Genomic DNA, 10,132 nt, shown 5'->3' on the forward strand with positions numbered 1-10,132 from the left:
GTAGCCAGTCAAAGAAGAGATTATGGGGTCATGATAAATAGCGAATTGAAAACATCAACTCAGCAGCTGTGAAAAAGGCAAATCCCATGCTAGGGTTTTTGAGGAAAGGGATTGAAAAAAAACCCTGCCCGTATACAAATAGATATTGTGGTTGCAGTTGAAGAAGTATACACATTCAGAACTGGCTCAAGGCATTTTGCTGCCTCAAGTAAAACGTCAGGACCTGCCCCTGCACCCCACAAGTCATCTGCTTCAGGCAATAAAATGTTCTGACTGTGCAGACAACTTGGCAGTAGATTCATAAGAGACAAAAGAAAATACTTCTTTACACCAAACCTAACAAATTTATTAAATTTGCTGCCACAAGATGTGGTGATGCCATTAGCTTACATAGGATAGGTCTATCAATGTCTATTAATCTCACAGTAGGCTATATGGAGCCCCATGTTCAGAGGCAATATGCCACTGTATGCCAATAGTTGCGAATCAATAGTGGATGAAGGCTATTGTCTTTAAGCTCTGCTTCTGGACTTCCTGAAGGCATCTGGTTGGGCCACTGTGAAAAACAGAATGCTGGAGTACATGGATCATTTTATCTGATCCTTCTTTTCCTATCAGGGATGGAGAGCTTCTGGCCCTCCAGGAGTTCTCCCCATTTTTAAAAAAGGAAACTAATTGGGATCCAGGAAATTACAGGTTGGTTAGCTTAATATCTGTTCCAGAAAAACTGGTGGAAAGCATTCTTAAATGTAGCACTAACAAGCATATAGAAGAACAAGTCTTGCTGAAGCAGTATCAGCATGGCTTCTACAAGAGAAAGTCCTGCCTCATTAACCTTTAAGAGTTCTTGGAAAGTATCAACAAGCATATAGGTAGAGAAGATCCAGGTGACAATGTATAAAGACTTTCAAAACGCTTTTCATAAAGCCCCTCTCTAAAGACTCCCAAGTAAGTTAACAGTCATGGGATAATAGGACAGCTCACCTTATTAATCGGTAAGCTTAAGAGGTAAGCATCCTGTTCCTGCTTAAGGAAATGGTTGTTCTCCCGATGGAGGGAGTCCCCCAAGGATCAGTATTAAGAGGTGTGATTTAACTTGTTCATAAATATGATATAGAGTTATGGGTGAGCACTAAGGGAGCCAAGGTTGCTGATGATACCAAATTGTTCAGGGTGGGAAAAGCAAAAGTGGACTGTGAGGAGCTCCAAAAGATATCTCCAAACTGAGTGAATAGGCAGTACAACGGCAAACACAATTCAGTGTAAACAAATATAAAGTGATGCATATTGAGGCAACCCCCTCCCCCTAATTTCACATATATGCTAGTGGAGTCTGAACTAGTGGTGATTGACCAGGATTGTGACCTTAAGGTCACAGTGGATAGCTGATGAAGATGTCAACCCAGTATGCAGCAGCTCTGAAAAAAAGGTAAATTCCATGTTAGGGATCATTAGAAAAGTGACTGAAAATAAAACTGCCATCATCGTAATACCATTATACAAATATATGGTATTGACTGGAATACTGAGCTTCACTCAAGTGGTCCATGGTGTATCTGCATTCAATATTCATACTGATTATTAATTTAATTTTTATTGTTTCTTTTATTTCTTAGTCTGTGGAATTCAGACTGCAACAATAAAATGCAGTATAAGAAATAAAAGCAATAAAAATGCAATGTTTCAAAATCATACATAATTAAGCACAGCAAATTACAATTGTTATAACAGACAGAAAAATGATTAAGTGGTCCACCAAGAACCTCAGCTGTTTTCAAGTGATCCTTGGTGGGGGGGAGTTTGGGAACTGCTGCTGTGAACTGTTCTAGTTGCCTCACCTCCAAAAGGAAATCGTAGAGCTGGAAAAGGCAACCAAAATGATCATGGGGCTGGAGAAGTCCCCTATAAGAAAAGGACACAACATTTGCAGCTTTTTAGTATAGAAAAAATGCAATGGACAACATGACAGAGGTATATAAAATTATGCATGGTGTGGTGAAAGTGGTTGTGGAAAAGTTTTTATCCCTCTTTAATGATACAAGAACTTGGGGACATTCAGTGAAACTAAACCACAAATGGGGAGAGCACTGTTGCACTCCGGTCCTGCTTGCAGCCTTCCCACAGGCTTCTGGTAAGCTACTCTGAAAACCAGATGCTGGGCTAGTTGGGCTTTTGGTTTGATTGAGCAGGGCTCTTCTTATGTTCTTATGTTGGAACTAGCTCCCATTAGCCCCAGCTAGGATACCCAATAGTCAAGGACGAGGGCCATTTATTAATACCCCCCAGCCCTGGTATTAATAAATGTTATTGGCTTCTGTCTTATAAAAGCAATTCATTTTGTAATCGGTATGACTGGGAAGCTTCCTTGTATATTTTGTATATTTTTCTAAGGTCCCATCTGTGCTACATATTTAAAGGACAATGCCACTTTAAACAATCTTGGCTTCCCGCAATGAATTCTAGGAAATGTAGTTTGTTAAGGGCATTGAGCGTTGTTAGGAGACCTCTGTTCCCTTCACAGAACTGCAAATCCCAGAGTTCCCTGGGGGAAAAGGATTGACTGGTAAACCACTCTGAGAACTGTAGCTCTGTGAGGGGAATAGGGGCTTTCCTTAACTGACTACGGTTCCCAGACTTCTTTGGGGGAAGCCATGACTGTTTAAAGGGGTATAAGAGTACTTTAAATGTATAGTGCAGATGGGGCCTAAGAGATGAATCAAAACATTAAAAACTATTTAATGGTCGACAATAATTTTTAAGGAAAATATGTATACCATCCCCCCCTTTTTATATGGTCAGTTCATGTACTAGATATTACCACTAAGAGTACTGAGCAACACAACTTGCTGTTTCCATGTCATTTTGTGAACTTAAAACAATTTTTGTTCGCTTCTTTTTGCTTCTTTTGACATTGTGGGTGCTTCGTTGCTATTTTTGGATGGGATTCAGTCACATATTGGCAAATTCAGGTTGCACAATTATAGTTCATTGGGAGGTCTTCTGCAACAAACCCACTTCCCTGAAAGACTGGACTTTTTGTAATAAGAAAAGTGACCAGAAAGAGCACTGGAAAGTGTGGAATAACACTTGCTTTGACACAATGTCATCTAACCTCCACAGAATCAAATCAGAATGAATGCTCATTGAATAGCCAATGCCATCTAATCTCCCTGCAAAAAAATCATGATGAATGCTGAATAAACAGGTTGTCCGGAAGCATCCTGTATTATTTTACTTGTTTTAAACTCATATGAAGGGTCCTCCAGTCCAGTGATGCAGCATACATCTCTCCTAATTTTCTTTTAAAGCAGCAGCAGCAAACACCAAAATGAAAAGGTCATGGTTGGCTTGCTGCGGGTTGGAGCTTTCATAGGCATCAGGTGGATAAAATGGGTCCTTCTAAATGGGGGCTTTATATTGCAAATAGGTCACTGAGATATTGCAAATGGGTAATCAGCAATGAAACATGTTTTCCCAGAAAGGGTAAATCTGGAAAAATGGAGAGGGAAATACAAACTTGCATTTTGAAGCTAATTATGTGGATGCTGTCAAAAACGTGCATGCACGAGTACCCATCCCCCAATAAACACCTGTCTGAAAGCCCTGTGAGACTGTGGGAGGAGGAAGTCATATGAGCATACACAGAAGATAAACTAAGGTCACACCACATTCCATAGGTAGATGTGCTTACATTCACTAATTTCACCTAACTCGAGATCATGGTCTATGTTAATATCCTGAAGCAGCAAAGATTATAGAACAAGCAAAAAAAAGAAAGGAGAAAAAAAGGAAAACAAGCGAACGAAAATCCTAAGAGAACTGCAGTGCTACACTGCAAACAGACCTAATCTCTAGATTTTAAACACTTGCAGGAGCCTCCCAAGATTCAAGGTTAGCTGCACTGCTGCTTGCCAAGCTCTTTGTGTACAGATAAAATAGGATGCTTTGAAAGCCGCTAAACTCCTAAATCAGTTAATAACTGCCTGAGGGTGGCTTCTTGCACCTTAGCAGAGGCCGGTCCATCTGAAGCATTTCAAGGCTGGGGCCTATGGATCTTTCATTTCAGACGCTCCTATTATTAGCTGTGGGGGTGGGGTGGGGGTGGCCTGGGCTGAGACAATGGCAGTCCCAAAGACACCTGCTTGCATGAAAGCAAGAGAAAAGCCCGTAAATCCTGGAGGATCCAGCTGCCTCCCTCCGTGTATTGTTGGCGTTTAATAAGGAGAGGGGGTGGGAGTTATTCCCCCCACTTCACCTTTCAAAAGGGGAAATCGCCTTCAATCTACGCCGTCGGTAAAGGCCCACGAGAATCATCCAGTTGTTTGATTAAGTGATCATACAGTTTGGATCAATCTTACTTTTACTCTGAAGGGCGTTTTCCAAATTTCTCCGGGGAAACAGCTTCAGTGGGAGGGGGGCTAGTGAGAGACGGTTTGTTTTGAATCAGTCCAACCGGCTGGATTCTTAAATTTCCCTGGCTTAGAATATATCGTATCGTTTCTGGCTTCTTAATATATAAAAAGGAGGCGGAAGAACACATCCAGTTGCTTTGAAATCCATGCCCTACAGAAGTCAGTGGCCTCTTCCTACTACTACTCTTTCAAGCCACCTCCTCTAAGGAGTTGACATCCTTCATTGCCGTGCCTGCTGGTTGGAAGATGTCGCTGGCGATCGTTTTCTAGCTGCAGAGAGAAAAAGGGACTGAAGGGTGGGGAGGAGAACGTCAGAAGGAGCCTCACACGCAGACAAGTCCCAAGGCGGGACTTTTCAATCAGGATCGGATGAGAAGTGATCATGCGCTGAAAGATCCAACTCAGGATCCTACTTTTTCCAGAACCCCCTCTTTCTTTCGCAGATCTCAGGGAAATCGACCCGGGCTCCTGCTGCGTACGAGATCCTCTCCTCCATCCTTGCCGCTCTTTCTCCTCCCCCCTCCCCTCCCCTCCCCTTCATTTTTCCCTTTCTAAAACGCTACACTCGTGAACCCCAACGCCCATTCGCTGAAGGCAAGCGAGTGACCACTGACATGATCGCGTTTCTTCCATCGTACGTGGCAAGGATCAGGAATGGCATCTTACAGAATATCAGCTGCCTTCTCCCCCCTCCCGCCCCCCATCTCCCACAGAGTTTGCTTGCAGTCTCCGTCCCCGTCTGGCCCTTGCAGCCGCCCTAAATCCACCCTCCTCGGCGACACTGTCAGCATCCCTCTAGCGTCACAACACAGACAACCGTGGGGTTTACACAAGTAAACACAAGTCTTCTTCGCGACAGGGAACCCTCTGCCCTGCCGACCGCCGATCTAAGCGCCTTAACTCGGAAGCAGGTTCCATTGATTTGGATGGAACATACTTCTGAGTAAGCGCTCTCTACGCCGGAGCCTCGCGGTTAGTCAGAGATCAAAGAAATCATTTTTCACTCGGAGCTGCTTGGCAGGAGGGAGGGCAGGAGGGGACAATCACAGTGCGTCAAGCTAAAATCCACGAGAGGGTTTGGAAGGGGAGGAGTCAAAAGGGTCACTACTGTGCCACTTATGAATATTTTAGCGGCGCGTAAAGGGAGAAAAAAGGAGCTGCAGAAGTTACCGTAAAGTCCAGAAGACGTTCGCCCACTAAAAACAAAAGAGAAAAGGATCAGTTTCACTTTACCAGTACTAATCTGTTGTTTGACTGGTAATTTGCGAGACAGATTAACAGTCTTCCCTTTGACTTTAAAGTTTGATCTCCTTAGATGAAGCTACTAGAATATCGATCTTTCCGTTTAAAATACAATTCTGATGGTAATCCTAAACCTGATTACTCGGAAGTCCCTTCGAATTCGCTTGGATCAATGGCGCCGTCAGACCAGGATTTTGAATTGGAAGTCTTGGGTCCCGCTCAGCAAGGTTGACCTACCACATTTTGAAACAAATACACACGGCCATCTAATGAGGGAAGAGCCGCCATAAGACCACGGTCCTAAGGAAGCCACTGCTTTTCCTGAGGCTGCAATAGGTTAACATAATGAGTTAAGTAAAGTTGCACTCCTGCAACCCAATACGAAGCCTGTTTACTCAGGCTGCAATCCAATACATGTCTACTCAAGAGGAAGCTCCATTGGGTTCAATGGGAGTTACTCCCAGGTAAGTGTGTACTGGATTGCAGCCTTACTCTCTGATAAACGTTCACAGGATCACAACCCTAAGCATGTTTACCAGGAAGTCAATCCTACTGAAAACGTTGGGACCGTCACCTCTTCTGAGAAAACCGTTTAGGATCAGGCACTGTGGACTACTCTAGCCTTTGAACGTGATCTCTCCCGCTCCCCCTCCCCCCCGCCTACACACACTGATAGTAATAAAAACAAAGAGCTTAGTAGTTAACATATTAATAGATTTGTAGATTTTGCTTACTGAACACGATGTCACATGATTGTTTAGTATAAAAATATTTCTTTTCCACATTTTATATTATTATTATTATTTATTACATTTGTATACCGCCCCATAGCCAAAGCTCTCTGGGCTGTTTACAACAATTAAAAACATTAAAAACAAATATACAAATATACAAATTTAAAAACTTTAAAAAAACAATTATAACAATAACTTGGTTTTAATGCAATAAAAAACACAACTTGAAACATCACTGCGGATCTGTTTTCCCCATCAGAAGTGGACTCTAGTCCACAAAAGTTTATACCATAGCTAATCTCTTTGCCTTAAAGTGCTAGCTTTGTTTTTGCTGCTACAGATTAACATGCTGATCTATTGTGAAGCTTCCATCCAAACACAGACCTTCTCCTGAGCAACTCTCATTAGTTTCATCCTGTTCTGTTTATGAGTAACTCAGTTTAGAGACCATCTACTTCCTAAGTAAGTTTACACCCTGATCCTAAACACTTTGGAAAGGAAATTAGGTGTGCCCAGTTTAACCCACAGTTAAGAGCTTTTTGCCTGCAATATTTTTGGCTTCCAATTACTTGGCAATGTTCCACAATCCACCCAAAGCTAAACATTTTTTAACTGTTAATTTCAGTGTAAGAGTAAAACACAAGCTTAAGTTTTTCTGATTGGAAGCAGCCTTTAAAATGGTTGACATAGATTGGATTGTGCTCTTATGGTATTTTTACATGTGTTTGGGCAGCAATTGGACTTCAATAGGTTTTGAAACAACTTTTTTATTCACTTTTTGTGTGAAAGTAAAATTCCTTTGAAATGAATAGTTTATTTAAAAAAATACCCTATAAATCTTTACTTGAAAGCATTACCAGAAAAAAACCCATTAATTTCCTTAGAACTTATTTCCAAGTCCCTTAGGTTTATAGCCTTAATCTGCCTGGCTATTTGTGTGTGTATGTGTGAGTGAGTGAGTGAGAGAGAGAGAGAGAGAGAGAGAGGGAGGGAGAAGGCATGTTTTATTGAAGGCCAATATTCTGACATTTAGGAAGATTTAAAGGTATGCTGGAGACAGGTAATTCTTTAGAGGCCTTAGGAAGCAGATGCAATATTTTGTAAAGATACATGCTATTGTGGACAAGATCAGAATGGCTCTCAGCTATTGTGTGAAGGATTAAGAATTCCCTGAGGGCACTGACATAGCACAAGAGCCACTGTGGTTTATTGTGCCAATGATCCATAAATAACAGGTCTCTAGGAGATTTAATTGGCTAGTTCAAATCCTTGTAGTGGTGTATGAAGGGTGTACCAAAGCATGGCACACGTCAGTGGAACTGGGGGCATCAGAGAAGGTATCACTATTAGCAAGGGCTGGGACAGGAAACTAGTCCTTGATGTCTTCCTTTACACTTTTTTTGTGTCTTACTAATGGTGTCAGGATCATAGTATGCAGAATACTGCTCTGAAGTGCAAGCCACATTTCGTTGAGGTCAATGGCAAAATATTTACTGAGTTCATTGAATCAAAACACTTCTCTTAACAATGGGGTTCTAAACTTGGAATTAAATCACAGTGTGATACTTCATGTTGTACACAAATATGTTTCTATTATAAACTCAAAAGAGGAGATGCAGCCAATTATAGCTCACTGGCTCGAGACCTCTCATGATACAAATTGCTGAAAGCAGGTGTTTGTTAACATGTTCACATTGCTTCCTATCCTATATTGTACACAATGTTTTTGTGTACATCTTAAAAATGGACTGCACAGTCCACTGGCCATAAACCAGAGTACAAAATTATGTCAAAAGTTTCCTCCCACCGAGCCACATGGAGACATTTTCAGAAGGGGATACAAACTTTCTCCTTTAAGGTGGCTATTCTTTTGAAACAGACAATGTATCTAATACACATATGGGACCTAGGAGTCCACCTTTTCAAAATGTGAAGAATATGAAATAGTAGCAAACCAGCCACTGCCGGTTCACTGTCCGCTGCCATATATTCCACTATATCTTCCAGCTTGATGGTGTTCCTTTTCCCACTATTCCTCAGAAGGAATCTACTGAATGAGTTAGTAAGCAGTCATGCTGTGCTTTTGGCAGCTGAGCACAATTTAGCCTCTTGAAGAAGCTTTGTATCTCAAGTCTTAAGTATTCTAGGGCTGCAATCCAATACACACTTACCTGGGAGTAAGTCCCATTGAACCCACTGGAGCTTACTTCTGAGTAAACATTAACTGGATATTCTTCCTTCCAACGCAGGGCTGGGGAACCATTGGCCCTCTAGCTGCTGTTTAACTCCCAACTCCCAGCCAGCATTCCCAGTCAGAAATGATGGAAACTGTAATCCAGCAACATCTGGAGGAGCACCTTGGGTGTGCTGGATCAAGGATGCCAACTTCTCTAGCAGCCTTTGCAGCTGCACCTTTGGTAGTCACCATGTCTGCAGTAACAGGCAGGTGCCTCTATTGATCTCCATGTCACAAAAACACTTGCTAATTTTTTTGCCAGTTACAGTTAGAAAGGTATAGCTGAGCTACTTTTTATGTGAGTGATACGTTAACCTTGGGTCTTGCATAAACAGCTCGCATCATAGCCTCTACATGGTTGTCAGTAGCTGTATATAACCAGTGAACAATTTAATAAGCATAGAGAATTGAAGATGCAGCCTGTCCAGTCTGAGTCATACCCAACAACAGATCAATGGCACTGGGACTTTATATTAAGCTTATACCAACAGTAGCACACTTCTTGTCCCCTTGCACTAGTTAATAGGGCTACCAATTGTGCCTTTTGACATATTGGAGAGTAGTGGAAAGAATAGGCCTAGCATCTGCTTTGGATGCCCCCCCATGTAGAGGGCAGTGGGACTCACCAATGGGGACATGAGGGATGGGGCCAATAGGCACCCCCCCACACACACACAAGTGAAAAGGGCTCAGATTGCCTTGAGGGTACTTTTGTATCTTGTGCAGCAAACTGCCTGCATCCAAACTTTCTTATGCAAATGTTTACCCTACTAAAAGTGTGGGGGGCATGTTAAATACAGTAGTGTAGTGGCAAATTCAGAAGTGCAGGGTAGGGTCCCTTCATGATAATCACAGCCACACCCCTATTCTAAGATAATAATTTGACCACACTTGAATCCTGCTTTCTGCTTCTCTATCACTGTCACTATGTGACTGTCCTTTCTCACCATCAGAGATATTGCTTCAATTACTGGATTCAGTGTCCCCTACTGCTATAAAGCTGCTTGATGATGTAGATGAGATGCTATATTCAGGATTCATTGCCTCTTCTGCAATTATAGAATTCTTGCTCTCCATAGCTTGTCTTGGCTTTTTGAAGTAGGAATAAAGGCTTACTTGCAATTGGCACTCATTGGGACTCTTCTCAGTGGCTTACACACTCCCCACCCCCTTCATGTTGGCTGGCTTGTAGGATACTGGAGACACAGAGGCCTTACTAGGACCTGGTTCCCAAAACAGGAAGGGGACTAAGACCCCTGGGGTCCTGGATGACTGCTGGTTAAATAACTTTCATCTGAATGTCAACCTATCCATCAAGTTTGTTGTCCGTGTACCCAGAGGTTGATAATCCTGCTCTGACATAAGGGACTAATTATTATTGCATAATATTAGTGGTGATGTTACACTGAATTTTAAAAAGCCAAAGAAAAATCAACCTGTGTATGTGGAGTGTTTGTGTGTGGTTCCACAGAGTGAGAAGAATAAAAGCTGCAACACACCAAGAAGGC

At 42.2% G+C, this 10,132-nt stretch overlaps 1 long non-coding RNA gene across 3 annotated transcripts; it reads right to left on the reverse strand.

Moving 5' to 3' along the window:
- Positions 1 to 334: 334 nt before the first annotated feature.
- LOC133378283 (uncharacterized) lies at positions 335 to 5,971 on the reverse strand. Of its 3 annotated transcripts, XR_009760932.1 has the most exons (4): positions 5,892 to 5,971; positions 5,583 to 5,608; positions 1,839 to 1,902; positions 335 to 1,418 (listed from the first exon to the last, which is right to left on the reverse strand). It is a non-coding gene; the product is annotated as an uncharacterized LOC133378283 (long non-coding RNA). The 3 variants fall into 3 exon arrangements; XR_009760931.1 differs by lacking the exon at positions 5,892 to 5,971 and having other exon boundaries at positions 5,583 to 5,858; XR_009760930.1 differs by lacking the exons at positions 5,583 to 5,608; positions 5,892 to 5,971 and adding an exon at positions 4,256 to 4,902.
- Positions 5,972 to 10,132: the final 4,161 nt, after the last annotated feature.

This window comes from Rhineura floridana, chromosome 2 (genome assembly GCF_030035675.1).
Source record: "Rhineura floridana isolate rRhiFlo1 chromosome 2, rRhiFlo1.hap2, whole genome shotgun sequence".
In the NCBI taxonomy this organism is placed as follows: Eukaryota; Metazoa; Chordata; class Lepidosauria; order Squamata; family Rhineuridae; genus Rhineura; species Rhineura floridana.